Consider the following 19,566-nt stretch of genomic DNA (forward strand, 5'->3'; position numbering starts at 1 on the left):
GTATACCACCATTCGTCTAACTAGTCACTCACTGGAGGATGTTTGCGTTGTTTCCACTTTGGGGTAATCATAAACAGAACTATTAGCAAGTTTCTTGGCAGATTTTTGCGAGAAGATACATTCTCATTTTCTTTGGATAAATAACGGGCATGGGATTGCCGGGTCATGTGGAGATCACAACAACAAAAGTTGTTTAACTTTATAAGAAACTGCCAAACCGTTTCTCAGGAAGGCTGCAGTATTGGACGTTCCCACTGGCAAAGTGTGCTACGTTGTTCCACATCCTGCCTGCACTTGATATGGTAGGCGTTTTTCATTTTAGCCATTCTGATAGGTGTGTAATACAGATCTCAGCATTTCCCTCATGGCTATTGATGCTGAACATCGTTTTCTGTTTATTTGCCATCTGTTATCCTCTCCGGTGAAGTGTCAGAGTGTTTTGACTTTAATCAGGCTGTCAGTTTTCCCACTGCAGAGTTTTGAGAATTCTTGACATATTTTGCAGACAAGTCTTTGGTTGGATACATGATTGGCGAATATTTTCTCCAGTCTGTAGCTTGCTGCTGCTTCATCCTCTTAAGCGTGTTTCTCAGAGAACAAAAGTTTTCAATTTGGGTCAGATTCAGTTCATCAGTTGTTCTTTCATAGATTACCCTTTTGGTTTCATGTCGAAGAACTCCGCCTAACCCTAGAAAGAATTCCTGTTTTATATTGTACGTTCAGACCTATGATCCATCTTGGGTTAATTTTTTGGATAAGGTGTGAGGTTTAGGTTGAGATTTATTTTTTTGGTACAGATGTCTAATTATTCCAATGCCATTTGTTGAAAACAATATCCTTCCTCCTTTGAACTGCCCTGTACCTTCTTCAAAAATCCATTTGCCATATATTGATGGGTCTGTGTTTGGGCTCTCTATTCCACTGATCTATATGTCTATCCCTCCACCACTGTCACGTTGTGCTCGGTCTTAATATCAAGTAGTGGAATTCCTCCAATTTTCTTCTTCTTTTTCAAAACTGTTCTGGCTATTCTAGTTCCTTTGCTTTTCCACACACATTTTAGATTCAGCTTTTCTATACCTACGAGGAATCCTGCTGCAGTTTTAATTGGAATTGTGTTAGATATATAGATGGATTTGGGAGGAAATTGGCATCCTTGCTTTGTGGAGTCTTCTAATCCACGAACCTAGTACGTCTCTTCCCCACCTCGTTTAGTTCATTTTCCCTCCCTTCTGGGCAAAGGCACATCTCAAAATGTTGGGCTTCAAGATGAAAAGATCACCACGATCTTACCACGATTCTTTCCTTTTACCCAGACATACACTCCCTTTCAAATCCACGAGACATGACTTGAATTTCATTGGCAATTTGGCACTTTGGGGGCAGGGTAAGAAGAAGGCCTTACGAGACTCACTTGTGCATCTGCTAGAGAAGCACATTCTGGTGTGTACCTGGGCATTCTTGTGTATGCTCAAGTGTACACATATGGGTGTCTGCACGTGTACACACACACACACACACACACACACATACACATAGGTGGATTTCTGCACTACACACACATATGCACACACGGCCCCATACAGGCAGCCTCCGTCCACCTCTTTAAGGGTCACGTGATGCCAGGTTGAAAAGAAGGCAGGCTGTTTGCCTCACATTTGAGAGCTGGTGGAAATACGACCTTGAAAGAAACAGCACAAATGCACATATACAGAGTTCCTTAGCAACTGCTTATTGAGAAAAAGAAAGGAATCAGGGAAAAGAGCCAGGAAACAAGAAAAGGGAAGAAAAATGGAGAGAGAAAGCAAGCCTGACCCTTTAAGAGAGTAAGCTGCATCCCACAGTGTCCTTGAGGCTTTCTCAGGATCCTGAAAGGGAAGGGGAGAGATACGGTGACACTTAGAGTCCTCGGGCTGGGACAGTGAGCCATGGTGACATTCACTGAGTCAGGAAGGTAAGGAAACGCCGCAGACCCTGTGGCCTCTTAGATTAGCACCATGCCTGCGTTCATGGTCTCAGCAATCCTGGGAGCTGACATCGTTAGCCCCATTTTACAGAAAGAGGCCGGGAGAGATTGAGGAACTTGCCCAAAGTCTCAGGAAAGGGCAGAGTTTGGCTGCAAACCTGAATGGTCACCCTCCAAGTTCCTTCCTCTGTGGTTGGATACATTCACCGTGAAGCCCTCAGGCTGGGAAAGGGCCCACATGGGTTGTGGTTACTTGGGGCTATTCCCCAAGCCATCTGGAAAGCCACAGCCCTGCAGAATCATAGGATCCCGGGGCCACTGAGCTAATCGAGCCTACACCTGCCTCTCAACAGCGGACAAGACCGAGGTGCCAGGGGATGGCCCCATGGCATGCCCCCAGCCAGAGAGACCTAGAAGCTGGTTCGCTCGCCTCCCACTCTTCCCACATCCACTGGATCACCTGTCTCCTCAAGCCCCCCAGGTTTGAGAACGCTGGATGCCACCTGCCAGCCCTTGGGAATTCTCATTCATCCTTTCATGATGGGGCCTGGCTGGCTTGGATGGGAAGCACGAGCGAGTGGCATGAGCCACAAGCCACGCTTCTCGGCTCATTCTTCTGCACTGAATCTGCTGAGGACCATATTTGAATGTGCAGAAGCTAAGCAGTCAGAGGTCAGGAGCACTCGTGGTATAGGCAAGAGGGCCTGGGAGTCACAGTGCCTTGGCACAAATCCCAGCTTCCTGAGTAAGACCCTGTACAATGAATTGGCTTCTCCATGCCTCAGTTTTCTGATCTGTGAAATGGAGATATGCATTAGAGTTCTCCAGAAAAACAGAACATACCCTATATGATATATATATCCTATTGGTGTGTGTATATACATATTGGTGAGTGTATATTGGTATTAGTACATATATATCCTATTAGTCCGTGTGTGTGTATATACATACACACACATATATATATTTGCCATACGTTGAGAGCAATTATCTAGAGCAACCTATCAAAAGAACTATGAGAATTCTCATGCAGAAGTGCACATATATATATATAGAGAGAGAGTGAGATAGACAGAGAGACAGAGAGATATTTACTATAAGGAATTGGCTCACATGACTAAGGAGGCTGAGAAGTTCCAAGGTCTGCAGTCAGTACGCTAGAGACCCAGGAGAGCGAGTGGTGTAGTTGTAGTCTTAGTCTGAAGGCCCAAGAACCAGGAGAATCGATGCTGTAAGTTCTACTCTAAAGGCAGGAAACCAATATCCCAGCTCGACAAGCAGGCAGGCCAAGTTTCCTCTAACTCAGCCTTTTGGTGCTATTCACACCTTCAACAGATTGGATGCGGCCCACCCACACTGGGGATGGCAATTTGCTGACTCAGTCTACCAATTCAAATGTTAAACTCATCTGGAAACACCCTCCTAGACATACCCAGAATCACCACTAACTGAATGTCTGGGCACCCCGTGCCCAGACAAGTTGGTGCATTCAGTTAACCATCACAGGATGCTAATAGCCTTGCCAAAGGATTGTCTTGGGAAGAAATGAGGTACATGAGGCATCCAGAATAACTGCTAGCATGTAATATGTATTTCACAAGTGAGGAAAAAATGACATCACCAGTATGAATGCGATGTCAGGCCAGGACCCTCGGACTTCCAATGAGTGACTTAGGGAGTGGCCGGGCATAGGCAGTGTTCCACCGCTGATATCAAGAGCTCATGACAGAAGCCGGAGACTTTCTGGGGAAGATGGATGGATGGAAAGAAGGCACACTGGTGGCCCCTGGACCGCCATGGCCCACCTTTGACTCCTTCAGGAAGCTCAAGTTGGGGCTTCCTTACCCCAGAGGACACCAACACAGCTTCCTTCGCTGAGCTGGTGCAGTAGATATGAGATCCCTCCAGTCCCCAGGATGGACAGCAACGACACAGAGAGGCCCGTCAGAACACGCAGGAGAAGGCAGTGGCCCAGGCATGGCCTCCACACACATTCCTGCCACAGCCGCCACCCCGCGGCCCAGCACCAGGCCCCTTGGCCAAAGGCCTCTGCTCCCATGGCAGTGGCCCAGCGGCTCAGCGGCTCAACCCCTCCCGCCTCCCTCGAAGCAACCACCTTCTCATTTGTTTTCCCGAAGCCCCTCACCCCCAGCCGCCCAGGGGGCTAACCTCTAAACTCCTGCCCCCATATTGGGCTTCCCGTGAAGAGACCCCCCTCCCCTGCCCCCCGCCCAGAGTAAGGACAGATTTTCACCCCAGACAAGCATTTCTCCAGGAGAAACAGCAAGAGGGGTGGCTGGGAGAGGCCCCGCCAATGTTTTTGTGTCTCACACACAACCCCATCTGGCGCTGTGTACGTGATGTGTGAAGTGTGCGCACACACCCGGAGGACGGGCCCCTCTCCCCATCACTCACCCTCGGCAGGCCCCGCAGAGCTCACGATAAATCACCTCTGCGCAGAGAAAGGCCGGGAATATGCTGAATCATCTAATTGGGCCCGAAAGACAGTGACAGAATGATTACCTTCCCCCCTCAGCCACACAGGAGCCTGGCTGCCCGAGGACGAGGACGCCCAAATTGTCTTCCGTTTTCACGTTAATCAGGATCTTCCAGCCTTGGCCAAGGTCGGGGCTGAGGCCTGAGACCGGAGACCTGAGGCCCGTCCGCAACCCAGCCCTCCTCAGACCCCCTGGGCCCCTGCACACCACCCCCCCCACCCGAGGCGGTGATTCAGGGGGCCCCCCTCGGTAAAATGAGGCCTCGCCATCACAGGGCACTCTGAGAGTCTCCCGTGAAGGCCACTTTTTAAATAAACCTACGATTAAGTAGAATTACAGGATCCCTGCTCTGTTATGTATTTGTCCCAACTCTGTTCCACAGCAGCCCTTGTCCTACCCCAAAGTCACATTTCTGAGGTTTAGACAGGAGCTGAAGAGCTATTTAGGGGCTTGTGCTCTGTACACAGTGGCTTTTCTCCTGGGCCCTTGGTTGTTGTTTTCCTTGGCAGGGTGTGTTCACTGAGAGCAGGCAAGCAAACTAGCTGGGAAGGCAGGCCAAGAATCCTGTGGAGGAAGGCTGCCTCTCTGTGCCTCCAACACTTGCCCCACACCCCCTTTCAGGGGCAGCTGGACCGGGAAGAAGCCACCAGGAGCCCCTCCTTCCTTTGCCCCACTCGCTGCCCGCCCCCCCCCCCCCCGGCCCCCACACAGTGCTATAATCGCCAACAAAGCCTATTTACCTGGAGAAGACTTCAAGTCATCCAGGGCCAGGGCTTGTGGGTAGAAGGGAAGGTCTTTGCAGGGCTTCTGGAAGCAGGATAAATCCAAATCATATAACAAAAATAAGGACCTAGCACAGTGCCTGACCCATGGTCTACACATTTGTCGAAAAAAGGGCAGAAGGGTGGTGGGGGTTTGGGTGGAGATCCTCTCCAACACACTAGGAGCACCTGGGAGAAGCCTTTCTGCTCAGGAAAAGTCTCTGTCCGCTTGCAACCTCCTGGCTTTACCCGCCCGCCCCTCGCCCCCAGCGGGAGAGCTCTGCCGCAGAAGAATCTGGCCCCAGAGCTGAAAACCTCCCCTCTTGCTCACCCTCCATTTTGTAGGAAAACAGAAAACCACCTCGAAGAAGTGTCTGGCCTGATAATGATAACTAGGGAATTAACGCTGAGCTGAGGGTACCAGCTTTCTGCTTTGCCTCAGGCCATCAGCTCTTCCGTAGTCATGAATCCTTGGGAAGGATTTAAGGAGACCCGTGAATTAGCTCCTCCCGCCTGGCTGAAGCTGCCACAAAACTAGGACCGTGGGCCCTGCGTTGGGCCCGGAGTTGGAGGATGTCCGGACCCCGGGCCCAGGGGCTGCTGAAGTCCTGCCTGTGTCTGCTCTTGGTTCTGTGGCCATGGGTCTGGTGCACAGTGGGTCTGGGTCTCCCCGAGCCTCTGTCATTGATCCTGCCAACACCGTGGGCCTCTGGATCTGCTGTGGGGAAGCCCAGACACCTGTAGGGAGGGAGGGGAAGGAATTACTAGGAGGACGGTATTGCTTTTTTTAAAGGGCAGAAGTGAGTTTCAAAGAGCTTTTTAAAAAGCTTTGGGAAGATGATGAAAATTGTCCCATTATAAAATGCCCCAGCCAGAAGAGAGAAGGACACATTTTATCTCTTGAAAAATCAGTTTGGGGCGCCTAGGTGGCTCAGTTGGTTAAATATCTGCCATTGGCTAAAGTCACGATCCCGGGATTCTGGGATCGAGCCCCACATGTTGGGCTCCCTGCTCCATGGGGAGCCTGCTTCTCCCTCTGCCTCTCTCTCTCAGTCTCTCATGAATAAATAAATTTTTTAAATCTTTAAAAAAAAAAGAAAAGAAAAGAAAGAAAAATCAGTTTATTGAGGAGTTAGGAATTAGGCCACCCCAAGGAGTTAGGTGCCTACGTCTTATAGGCTAAACTGTTTCCTCCAAAAATTCCTATGTCAAAGCTCTAACCCCCAGGACCTTAGAATGTGACTGTATTTGGAGCTAGGGCTTTTAAAGGGGGTGGTTAAGTTAAAATAAGGCTCTTAGTGTGGGCCCCAATCCAAAAGGACTGGTGTCCTTTTAAGAGGAGAAGATTTGGACACAGGTGTAGGGGGAAGACCACGTGAAGACCCAGTGGGATGGCAACCATCTACAAGCCAAGGAGAGAGGCTTCAGAAGAAATCCACTTAGCCAACATCTTGATCTTGGACTTCTAGCTTCGAGAACGAGGAAAGAACTTTCTGTTCTCTGAGCCACTCAGTCTGTGGGCCGTGTTGCGGCAGTCCATGGGGACTAAAACACTAGACTACAAGAGATGAGTCTTTCGGCCTGGTTTATTTTTTGCTTTGTTTTTCCAGCACCTGTCAGATGGTTCTCAGTGAGAAAAAGTTAACCACAGTTGCCTAGCAAAGACCCCAAAACCTAGTGGGCGAAAACCCCAGCAATTGTTTCTTTTACTCACAATTCTGTAATTCAGGCAAGGGCTCTTCCATGCAGGTCCAACCTGATCTGGGGGAAAAAGAAGACTGTATTAGTTACCCCCTGTTGCCTAACAAATTACCCCAACATTTAGTGGTTTAAGATAACAAATGCTTGGAATCTTGTATGGTTTCTGTGGATCAGAAATCTGCATGCTGTTTAGCGGGGTGCCTCTTTCAGCTCAGGGCCTCACAACATGGTGCTAGCTACCTCCAGGGCAAGAAATGCAAGAGAGAGAAAGTGTGAGGGAGTGCCTAAGACAGAAGCCACCATCTTTTTCTAACCTAATCTTGGAAGAGTCATCCCATGACTTCTGCTGTACTCTAGGAGCTGGGTACTCAGTGTGGTCTACACTAAGGGGGAAGAGATTATACAAGAGCAAGAATCCATCATTGGGTACCATCTTTGATGCTGCCTACCACAAGGACTGACTTGCAAGAGGACTCTGTCACATGACTGGCAAGCTGGCACTGGGTGTTGGCTAGAAGCTCAGCTGGGGCTGTGGTCTGGGAGCCTTGGTTCCCCTCCATAAGTTGCCTGAACTTCCTCACAGCATGGTAGCCAGGTTCCCAGAGCAAGTGTCCCAAGAGAGCAGGGCAAGAGTACCTTGCATAGAGGTATACCTCGGAGTACCTCCGAAGTCATACAGCATCACTTCTGCCACACTGTGTTGGTCAAGGCAGTAACAAAGGCCCACCCAGGCTCAATGGTAAGGGTCATAGACTCCACCTGTGGAAGCAAGAGTGGGAAGGACCTGGAGAAGCACGTGGGACAGGGGCTGTTGTTGTAGCTATTTTTGTAAAATACCTTCTGTACAGTAGAGTTTGGTATTAGTCAGAGAAGGGGTAGAGTCTTGAATTGAAGGAACTAAGCTCAAACATTATATCTATGAAGAGAAGTAAGTTTTCATAATTCAGGACCTGATGCTCCCGGGACCCCCATCCTTGACTCTGACTCTCTGGTGTAGATGATTCTTTATCACGGAACATACTCCTCAGAATACATCAGTATGTAGGGTTTGATCATACGAAGACGCTTGATTGCCAACCAAAGCCCCAGTTGACGGCGGTGGTCGGGGGTGTTGGTCTTAAAGGTGTAAAAGCCTTTCAAACTAACCAGAGGAGTAAATTCCTAATGGTGGAGTGTCAGGCATTAGGCCTGAGGAACAATTTGTAAATGAGGACTTCAGAGCCACACCACAGACTCCCAAGGTCCACCCTGCTTATTTGGAATATGTGGATTCCCCAATGTTCACAGTTCTTCAGGTCTGTTTTACCAGGGTCTTGTAGCTCAGAAATCAGGGAGGCTATGGAACCTGAAGAAAGAATTCTCTCCTCCCCATAGAAGAGTCTAGGATCTCAGTAGGGGATTTCTAGAGGTTGCAGGGTTGGCCATCACTAAAACCGAGGCTGTGACAGCCCCAGGGAACTGGGTATCTGTGAAAGGACTAGTGACGCCTCTCATTCATTCACTGATGCAGCAAGCAGTCATTGCAGCTCAGTACTGTACAAATTTCACAGGTTTGGTTGACACTGTCGCTCCCCTTCCTAACAACCCTGAGATCTTCCTCTAAGAACCATCTCCTTCTGTACAGCAACTGTAGTCTGGGTAGGTTTGAACCCAACCCTATCTCAACGGCTTAAGCCAATCACAGTGATACATCTCTCTAGTCACTAGACAGGGATGACAGTATCAAAGAGACACTCAAGACTTTTGAGGGAAGGAAACGCTTTTTTGTCTTTCCTTGGATGTGACTGAGGTAGCACACAAACCTAGTTTCTTGTCAGCCACCCTCTTGCAAACCATAAGGGAGGTCAACAGGAACACAGAACCAATTCTTAGAGAAGGGAAAAACTGACAAAAGTACAGAGAAACAGAGCTAGAACCTTGATCCCACCGGACTTTTAAATTATGTGAACTGATCAATCTCTCTTAGGGTTCAAGCCAGTTCGAATGGGTTTTTATGTAATTTGCAAGTCCTTCAACCAATGCAAATTCAGGAAAGTTGCAGGATATAAGAGCAACACATAAAAATCAGTTGTATTTCTGTATATAAACAATGAACAATCCAAAAGTGAAATTAAGAAAACAATTACATTTACAATAGTATGGAAAAGAATAAAATACTTAAAAATAAGTTTAGGAGTGCCTGGGTTGCTCAGTGGATTGAGCCTCTGCCTTCAGCTTGGGTCGTGATCTCAGGGCCCTGGGATCGGGCCCCACATTGGGCTCTCTGCTCGGCGGGGAGCCTGCTTTCCCCTCTCTCTCTGACTGCCTCTCTGCCTACTTAAGATCTCTCTCTCTCTCTGTCAAAGTAAACAAATAAAATCTTTAAAAAAAAATAAGTTTAACCAAAGAGGTGCAAAACTTGTCTACTGGTAACTACAAAACATTATTGAAAGAAATGAAAGAAGGCCTAGACAAATAGAAAGGCATCCCATATTCATGGATCAGAGGACTTAGTATTGTTAAAATGGCAATACTCTCCAAAGCAATCTACAGACTCAATAGAATCTTTATCAACACCCCAGTGTCATTTTTTTTTTCAAAACTGAAAAAGCGGATCCCAAAATATGTATGGGATTGCAAGGGACCCCAAACAGCCCAAATGATCTTGAAAAAGAAAGAACAAAGTTGGGGGACTCCCACTTCACAATTTCAAAATTTGCGGCAAAGCTACAGTAATTAAAACAGTGTAGTACCAGCATAAGGACAGACATGTAGATCAATGGAATAGATTTGGGAGTCCAGAAATAAACCCATGCATCTATGGTCAATTGATTTTTGACAAATGTGCCAAGGCGACTTAAGTGGAAAAGAGTAGGCCCTTCAACAAATCGTGCTGGGACAGCTGGATAGCCACACACACAAGAAATGCAGCTGAATCCCTACTTCAGACCTACTCAAAAGTTAATTAAAAATGGATCAAAGACTTAAATCCTGAGTATTCTACACCAACATTTTAAGGCACAGTATGCTTGTCTTTACTCACTCCTTATCCTGACCATTTGCCCTTTAGATTTCCCTGGAAGGAGGGGGTTTAAAAAGCCAGTATTCCACAGGTCTGGCACACCAAAAACTCCTCTCATGTCCTAAGGCACTGGAACATTTTATTTACTGTCATTGTTTAAATTTTCTTTTTAAACCGCAGTCTTTGAAAAGGGATTTTATTAAGAATCTCATTATGATGTCCCCTGCCCTCATCCCACATCAGATTATTAACATAGCCTTTGTGGACCAAGGCTCTGGGCAATGGGCCACCTTCTCAGCAGGGCTGTGCTAATCCTCACTGCTAATCCACACACCTGCTAAACCTCACCAAGTCCAAAGAAAAGATTTCTGCAGAGAGGCACTTAAAGAGAGGTTTGGGCTTCCAGGAACTCCTTCCCGTGGCACAAGTCTCATGATCAGAAGGTGCTGGGTGACACTATCAGTACTTAAAACTAAACTGCCCACATCAGAATAAGTGAACAACAGCACCATGAGTGTGGCCTGGCCTCTGCTCAGGCTCCTCATTTTGTTTGCTGGACATATGTGGTGCTTGCTTGTCCCACGAATTGTGGGCCTCGATGTCTGATCCACACACTGGGCAGAAAGTGGGACAAGACATTGGATATATATATGCAAAAGAACGAAGCTGGACTCCTATCTCACACCAGGTACAAAAATTAACTCAAAGTGATACAAGTTACCCGAGGCCAAAGAAACCTTCGTAGGAGACCCTCAAAGGAGGGGGTGGTCGAGGAAGACCCTCGATGGGCATCACGTGCCAGAAGTCCCACCCTTCCACCTCAGGAAGGCCGAGGGGGCTGGGCAAACAGCCTGCTCCTCCCCACCAAATAGGACTCTCCAGTGTGGTCTCCCACTGAGCCACACGGACCCTTCTACAGACTCTCTATACATCTCCATACCACCTGGACTTTGTTCTTGCTCGTCTCTCTGTTTAAAACGCAGGCCCCAAATTCCAGACCAAGTTAAAATTTCTACTTCTTCTTCCGTGAATCTGAGTAAGATGTCCTCAACAGAAATCCTTGCTCCGTGGGGTGCCTGGATGGCTCAATCAGTTAAGGATCTGCTTTCGGTTTAGATCATGATCCCAGGATCAAGCCCCACACTGGGCTCCCTGCTCAGTGGAGAGTCTTCTCCATCTGTCCCTCCTTCTGCTTGGGCTCCCTCTCTCAAAAAAAACAAATAAATCTAACAACAACAACAAAAATCCTTGCTCCTTTCTCAGGACTCATCTGGCATTTTCCTTTTGGCTCTGGTATTGGCTATATAGATACCATTTGTCCTCTATTTTCTCGATTAGTCCCACATTGAAAAATACTGTCACACTATTCCAGTATTTCAACATTAAAACTGCATCTCTTGGATTATTTCTCATAATTGTGATCACTGTGATTAGGCCATTTATTTCATTTATTCATTCGATCATAATTATGTACTTCTTTGTTGCCTCACTAGACTGTGGCCTCCTTAGAGAGAGACTACGCTGATTAGGATTAAACTTGGCTAAAAGCAACAGAGACTCAAAATTGCAGCAGCTTAAATGCAACAGAGGTTTCTTTCTCATTTGTAAAAGTCCAGAGATAGGCAGTTCATCATGGGAACAGCTACTGCCCTGAGAGAACCTTAAGCCACCCAGGCTCCTTCCAGTTTACCATTCCACCATTCCTAAAGTGAAAGCCTGTACTCATGGTCCATAGTGGAGGCTACAGCTCCAGTCATTACATCTACATTCCAGGCAGCAAGAGATGAAAAATAAAGAGAAATGGTTAAATATCAGCTCTCTGTTAAAAAAGGTTCCTGGAAGCATCCATGTGATACTTCCACTTCTATCCCAATAGCCTGATTTTTTAAATTCCATGGCCGTAACTTCCTGCAAAGGAGTTTGGGAAATGTAGCACCTAGCATAAAATCAGAGTTTGATTTCTGTTGGAGGAAGAGGCAGTATACTGGGGGACAGTCTTTGCCAGAGATGGTCTTTATGCATCTCAATATTCTAAATGATTCCAGCATAATGCCTGACATAGAACATCAAGAAAGGAAAGGTAGGCTAGCATAAGATTGCAGAGCTCATTAAAATATCCAAAGAGTCTTTCAACGACATCATTATCTCACTTGATTTCTACAAGGAGAAAAGGCTTCCCTAACCAAACTAATATTGTAAATATGATCATAGTGGAATGAAGGCTTTTAAAAGTCATAAGCACACTGTATGCAAACGGAATCACTATTAATTATAAATGAGACTTAGCTGGTCAGCAAGACAGACTTCTCAGCTGGCAACTACCCCTGAACATGAAATTCAAAACAAACAAACAAAAGCCCTTATTAAGCATACCTTTTATTCAACCAGCCTCATCCTAAATCCATCAAAATAAGTCCAATTTGCAGGACTGAATATCGCTTATGCATTTCCTCCATTTTCAGAGGATCCAAAGTTTTTTGACTATCCATTTCTCACTGAAACGAAGAACTCGGTACTTAGAGCTGGGTTCTTCTTTTTTTAAGATTTTATTTATTTGTCAGAGAGAGAGCAAGAAAGCACAAGTTGGGGGAGGGGCAGAGGGTGAAGCAGACTCCCCACTGAGCAGGGACCCCCCCCCCCCGCCCCATGCAGGACTCCATCCCAGGACCCTGGGATCATGACCTGAGCCGAAGGCAGACGCTTAACCGACCGAGCCACCCAGGCACCCATTATAGTTGTCTTTAACAGAGTCCCCAAATTCTTTGATAGCCCTCCCATCGAGATTTGGGGTCAGAGTGGGCTTGTGACTCCTTTAACTAACAGACTATGGTACATGTGACACTGCGTGACTTCTGGGCTAGGTCAGAAAGGTCCATGTGGCCTTTCCCTGGGTCTCTTGGAACAGTTGCTGGTGGGGGGAGGGCAGTTACCATGCAAGATGTCTAACCACCGCCAAGACTGCTGTGCTGGGATGATGTCCCAGCACCAGACATGTGAGCGAAGGCATGGAGGACCCTCCAGACCCAGCACACCGGGCCACAAGGTGGTCTCAGTATATGCATCACAGAGCGAAAGAATCGCCCAGCTGAGCCCTGCTTGAATAATTCTTGACTGACAGACCCACGAGCATAATGAAATGGGTCTTGTTTTATGCTGCTAAGTTTGGAGGTGGCCAAGGCAGCAGCAGGGGCTGGAATAGGACCATATATTAAGTGACCTGTGATGATACCAGAAACTCACTGAGCGGGCCTCAACCTAACAGAGGCCACAAGACGACTTTATGCAAAGCCCCAAGATTTTCTCTTCGGCCCTTCCCAGCCCCTCCCAGCCAGGTAAGGGCAGATGGCCTGGTTAAGTGAGCACCCCGCACTCACATATAGAAAGACGAGTTTAATTCCTTTGCTCTGCCCCTTGCTAGCTGGTGTGACCAGAGCCAAGTTACTCAACCCCTCCAAATCTCAGTCCCCCAGATGGGGCCAATACTGCCTCTTTCCCAGTGTTGGGGCCAGACCAACCACCAGCAAACCCTGCAAAGCGCCCAGCACACAGGAGATGCTCTAGACCGTCACTTGCACATAACCTGTCCTGGGTTTCCAGTGAATTCCAGATCCTCGCGCCTCCATTTTGCTTGCGAAAACATGCTCTTTGGCTTGCTCCGAGTCAGCCCCATTTGAGTGTTAGAATTCAACTGGAAGGCCACAGCCGCTATTAAAGGAGATTGGATCATCTGATTCATGGCAGCCTCTCACAACCCCCTAATCTGCGCGCTGGCAGGCTGCCCTTGCTGGGCCATGGCAAACGTCAGCGGTGGTAAACCCCGGGGCCGCGTGTGGTTCAGCTCTGATCTCGTAAACACAAGTCTTGCCAAACCTGAAACTCAAGTCATGGGTGAGTGGTGAGCTCAGGGTCACGTTCTGGTTTTCCTTATCCAACAACTATAATCACATAGGTTGTTAAAGGAGATTTTTTTTTTAAGGCAACTTTGGAATTGGCTGAACCAGCGGAATCACTTACTGTAATACACTTCTCCTCCCTCTAATCCCCCCATCCCTTTCCCCACCTCCACCCCTAGAAAAATCCCCACACTGCAGAGGCTACAAAGGACCCTGTTGCCTAGCAACAAGAGTGAAGCTAATCAACACAGCTCTGAATATTAATATTTTTCCCAAACACGACTTATCCTCAAATTGTGCGGCAACTACGAGGCCTTCCTTTCAATATAAACAGTCATTTTTAAAAAAAATCTATAATTAATTTCGTGATGTGTGCTCATTTCCTTCACTGGCGGATTAGCTTCGTTAAATAATAATAGTAACACTAACAACACTAATACCGTGCAGCCTTGGTCCAGCACACTCATTTGGCAGTTTTGTAATTCTGTCAGCTGCGGAAGCCATGATGGGGTGAAGGGGGTTTTAAGCTCCTTCTCGAGACGGAGAAATGGACATAAAGAGGTTAAGTGATTTGTAGTAGAACCCAAATGAATATACAGGCATTCTGAATCCAAACCCAGGGACCCTTGCCCTCAACCGCTCGGCTTTCCTCTTATTCTAGGATCTGCCCATAACTCTCGGGGGAGCCTCTGGTGATTGGACCACTGTGAACCTCAGTTTCCTCTTCTGTGAGCTCAGGACAGAGAGGGGGCTGGATTGTATCAGCCCTAATGTCTTTCTGGCTCCAATATTTCTAGTCCAGTCCAGAATAAATCCACACACCCTGTGTGGCTGAGAGAGTCTGTGGGTTGTATTCTGAAAAGTGAGCATGGAGGGCAAGGCAAGGAAAAGAAGGAACATAAAAGATACCGCTGATAACGAAAAAAAAGGTCTTCGAGAGAAAAGGAGAGCTGGATATGAGGGGAAGGAGGGCAGAAAAAAAAAGGGGGCTCCTCTGCCAGCTGGCAGCAGGGGACGTGGATGTGGCAGAGGTGACACCTCAGAGCCACACACAGGAGTCCCCAGTGTCCATGAGGGACCTGTTGGGACGTTTTGCTGCCCTAGAGCCGAGGAGGCCCTGTTTGCTCAGCGATTAAATGGAGGGTGGGGTCTTAGGAGAAGCCTTCCCTTTGAGTTCAGTCAGGTTTGAGTCTTATAGTTCTCAGGTGACTTAGCTCCCACAGATTTTGCCAGAACAAGTCAGCTGTGAGCGAAGAGTTCCCAATTCAAGCCACTTGCCATTTGAGCTGCAGTTCAGGGGGTGTAGCCGAATCAAGCACTGTCTTCGGGCTTGTTTTCTCCCTCAGCTCTACTTCCTCCTGTGTGACCTGGGTTGTCACACGGGTGCTTCCCTCGGGGAAGTCTCCTCTAGCTGGAGAACTTTCCCCGTCCTGGTCCCGACAGCTTGGGAGCTTCCAGTCCTAGTGAGCATGGGCAGGAAGGGCTCCGACCTTGGGTCACATGCCCCACGCTGAACCAATTACGGTGATCCAGAGCACAGTGGGGTCTTCTGATTGGCCATACACGGGTCCTGAGCCCTCCCTGAGAGGGTTGCGGAATAAAACACAGGACACCCAGTAGCTAAACGGTGAGTAGGGAATTTTTTTTAGTGCAAGTACGTTCCAAGCATTGCATAGGACGTACGTACTTAGGCTATCAAGATTATTCATTGTTTATCTGAAATTCAAATTTAACTAGGTGTCCTATATTCTTTTTAAGATATTTATTTATTATTGGAGAGAGCGCGTGAGAGAGTGTGTGTGTTTGTGTGTACAAGTAGTGGGGAGGGGCAGAGGGAGAGGGAGAAACAGACTTCCCGCTGAGCAGGGAGCCTCCCAGGACCCTGGTGGGTATCAGGACCTAAGCCGAAGGCAGACCTTTAACCCACTGAGCCACCCAGATGGCCCTAGGTGTCCTATATTTTTATTTGCTACATCAGCTGCCCTCCTCTTACAACGGTCTGGGGAGGGGTGTGGGGCAACAGAGCAGGTCAACCCAGCCTGAACCTCATGCACATCCCTGCTATGAAGAGAATTGTAGTTCCTTAAGGCTTGTAGGTCCCAGAGAGGGCAGTGGGAGGGGAAAGGGAGAGAGAGGGAGAGGGAGGGAGGGAGGGAAGGTGGGAGGGAAGGAGACGAGGAAGGAAGGAAGTAAGGGGGGTCGGGGGAGAGGGAGGGGAAGGGAGGGAGGGAGAGAACCCTTCCTTTTCTTATAAGTTCACCAATCTTATCAGATTAATACCTCACCCTTCTGACTTTGCTTAGCCTTGATTACCTCCTTACCCGCCTTATCTCCAAAAACGGTCACGTTCGGGGTTAGGGCTTCAAGATACACATTTTGGAGAGACAAAATTCAGTTCATAGCAGTGACAAAGTTCCAATACTGACGATTGGGTGGTTCTTTGAATGAGGAAGATTCAACAGTGTTCCAGACTGTCCCATAGGCTTGGGCCATGACTGTCCCATCTAGGAGCGCCACTGCAGCCAGGCAGACCCCTTCACAGTCCTGAACAGGCCTTGGGATTTTCCTCCTTGGCACTGCTGCTCTTGTCTGTAATACCTTCCATGTCCTCTTATTGTGCAACTCCTACCTATCATTTAAGGCCGAGCTCAAATCACCCTCCAAGAAGTCTTCCTTGATATCTCCCAGACCCAGTCAATGTACACCACTCATTCAGTGTTTATAGGCTACTCTGCGTTTTAAGTTACCTTTTCATGTCTACAGATCTTACCCCCAGTTAGGCAGTGAGCTCCTCTGAGCCAGGGAGCGTGTTTATATTTATAAGAAGTCTGCACAATGCTCTTCACAATGGAGACAATCAATATTTGTTGATTGATTTATTGATCAACTGATGGAAAGTTGGCCGTGCATGTAAATAAACCGTTTCCAGGAAGTTTCCTGCCCCAGATACAAAAAGAAAGCACACATTTCTTGGCGATGGCACATAGTGGTGGTTCTCAATGAATATGACCCCGTCAGCTGTGAGTTGCCTCACACAAAATTTGTTGTTAACAATAAAACGTACAAATCTCACATTATTTGCTTAAAGAAATTAGAATACATATAATCACGTCACTCCTGCTCACAGCCCATCATCACAGAACGCCCTCCCTGTGCTGCCTGCGGTCAGTATGTGCCCTTTGGTCTTTAGGGTCAGGGGATCGGCTGCATTAGCGGGAGAAGAAGAAGAAAGAGGCGAGAGGGAAAATGAATGCATTAATAACTCCCAGGGGAACGCTAATACTATTTCAGCTTGCAAATTGTTCCAGAACAGCTGAGTGGCCAATGAAGGCAGATGAACATCACAGTCGGGGGCAGGGGCCCTCAGGAGCCTCCCCTGCAGCAGTATGACAGATACCCTGCTGTCCGGACATTGTCCCCATCCTGCCCATATTCCCCAGGGCCTTCCACTGTGGCGTACACCCGCCAAACCCACAAATGCCAGAACCTTCATCTCTTTTGCCAGAGGACCTTCTCTTGGGGCTGGGGCCTGCTCTGCTCTGCAGGGTAGGCTGAAAGTGACTATGGCAAGGAATTGACATCCCCACCTCTAGGAGAGCTGGATTATAAAGACCCTAGCGTCCCCGCCCCTCCGATGAGAGAACTGTGAATCATGTAATGCATTGTACCCTCGAGGTCCCCAGTGGGGTTAAGCCTGCAATGCCTGCAGAGGTAACTTCTTTGGTAAGTTGCCCTATGTCTTCTGCCATCCCTGCCCTGCCTCCCCCCCCCCAGTTCTTCCAGAATTTTCTCCATCTTTGCAAATAAACTTTTTTGCACTCAAACGCTTGACTTGGAATCTGCTGCTGGGGGGACCCAAACCAAGACACCTGCCATGAGGCCCTTCTTTGAAGGGGGACTGGCGCCAGCAGTGTGTCCTTTGGAGCAAGGATCTCTAAGCCAGACCAATTAGTAGAGTGGACAGGGGAACATCCTATCCACAGACTCCCACCCTGACCCCCGGAAATGCTGCCACCCTTGTTGAAGGTGGGACTTAGGAATCAGTGAATTGTTTTACTTTATTGTAAATTCCCCAGGCAATTGGATATTCATTCCAGAATTCAGCTATTGTGACAACACCAAGGGGACCCAGAGAAAAGCCCATGTTTTGCTGGTCCCTAGGGAGGAGAAGTCGGAGATTTGGCATGACAAGACGTGGATTTGGGTTTCATCTCCACCAATGGCCGGCCATTATGGGATCTTGGGCAAGACATTTTATGGAGCCTTTTCCCTTCACCTGAAAACTGGAGGCCCAGAGAGCATGGATCTCACTGGGTCATCTAGGAGAAAGCAGGACGACGTGGATGGAAATGGCTTGTGATCCGAAAAGGGCGGTCCAGGGACTGGGTTCCCTCCTGCGGGAGCCGGGAGCGAGGTTGCTCTCCAATGCAAACCAAGGACTGTGAGATGCTGGTGCGGAGCCCCGCCCTCGCTCAGTGTCAGAAAGGGGACTAGCCACCACCCCCACTTGCCTCCTGGGCTGTGCATTTTGGCTTTTCTTCACCTCATTTCACCCCGCCACTCCTCATCACCCTACCTCACCCCCTGGTCTTTTAATTACTGAGCACGTGGCAAATGATCAGTACTCTGGGCCTGTTAGCATGATGAATGAGCAATTAAAACTACATAAGCAATTACACCAGCTCCAAATGGTCCCCGTTCAGCCCCGGCCGGCCTCGCTTCTGTGCTTGGCTCCTCAGCCAGAGTGCCAGGCTCTGCTGCTGGACCCAGGAACCCTCTTGGGACCTCCACTTTCAGGAAAGCCCTGGGGCCCCGGAATCATACCTGTCCTGGGTGCCAGCAGAGAAAGCCTGTTCACAATCACTCAGTCCCATCAGACAGGCTATGCTGACTCTTTAGGAAAAAAAAAAAAACCACAACACTTTGCATTCATTCCAGCCCATTGGCTGAATTGCCTAGCAGAAATAATCGACCAGGCAGTGAAGGGGGAATAGTTGGTCACAAGAAAGTTTTATAAGAAAGGCTCGTCACAAGAGGGAAGATAGAACATAGAACACATGTTAAGTCCAAGAAATGCTGCCATTTGGGGCGCATATCTGTGTATAATGTCGGAGGGGGTTAAGTCCTATTTTCACGATCTCTGATTTTAGATTCTGGGGACAGGAGGGAATAGATGTGGCCACTTGCCAGGGGGTGGGGGTTATAAAGAGTCCACTGCCTTTTATTAAACAAGAGACATCAAGGGGCGCCTGGGTGGCTCAGTCATTAAGCGTCTGCCTTCGGCTCAGGTCATGATCCGGGGGCCCTGGGATGGAGCCCCCATCAGGCTCCCTGCTGGGCAGGGAGTCTGCTTCTCCCTCTCTCATTCCCCCTGCTTGTGTTCCCTCTCTCGCTGTCTTTCTCTGTCAAATAAATATATAAAATCTTTTAAAAACAAAAATAAGAGATATCGAGAAGGGGAAGCAATGGGCTCAAGCAGAGGAGGAGATGGTGGGACAAAGGAGAGGAGTCTCTCGGCATTGAAAGTTTCAAACATGTTTGAAATGTTTGCGGCTGAGCCATCCCCTTGTTTGGGCCACACTGAAAGAAGAGGTTTAACAACAAAATGCCACTCCAGGCTGAGCACCCTTTACCACAGACAGGATCCATGTGGCTTTGCTCTTGCCCTCCGGAGAGACCTGGCTCCGTCAGCGAGCTTGACTTTGGCATTGAAGATAAACACCCAATCCTGAAACCGAGGCCCTGC

The 19,566-nt window shown here is 48.2% G+C and overlaps 1 long non-coding RNA gene across 1 annotated transcript; it reads right to left on the minus strand.

The window, feature by feature from the left end:
- Window positions 1–4,378: 4,378 nt before the first annotated feature.
- On the minus strand, window positions 4,379–13,653 carry LOC125091371 (uncharacterized). The gene is made up of 4 exons (XR_007124665.1): window positions 13,508–13,653; window positions 6,940–6,986; window positions 5,205–5,271; window positions 4,379–4,453 (listed from the first exon to the last, which is right to left on the minus strand). It is a non-coding gene; the product is annotated as an uncharacterized LOC125091371 (long non-coding RNA).
- Window positions 13,654–19,566: the final 5,913 nt, after the last annotated feature.

The sequence above is a fragment of the Lutra lutra genome, chromosome X (genome assembly GCF_902655055.1).
Source record: "Lutra lutra chromosome X, mLutLut1.2, whole genome shotgun sequence".
Lineage (NCBI taxonomy): Eukaryota > Metazoa > Chordata > Mammalia > Carnivora > Mustelidae > Lutra > Lutra lutra.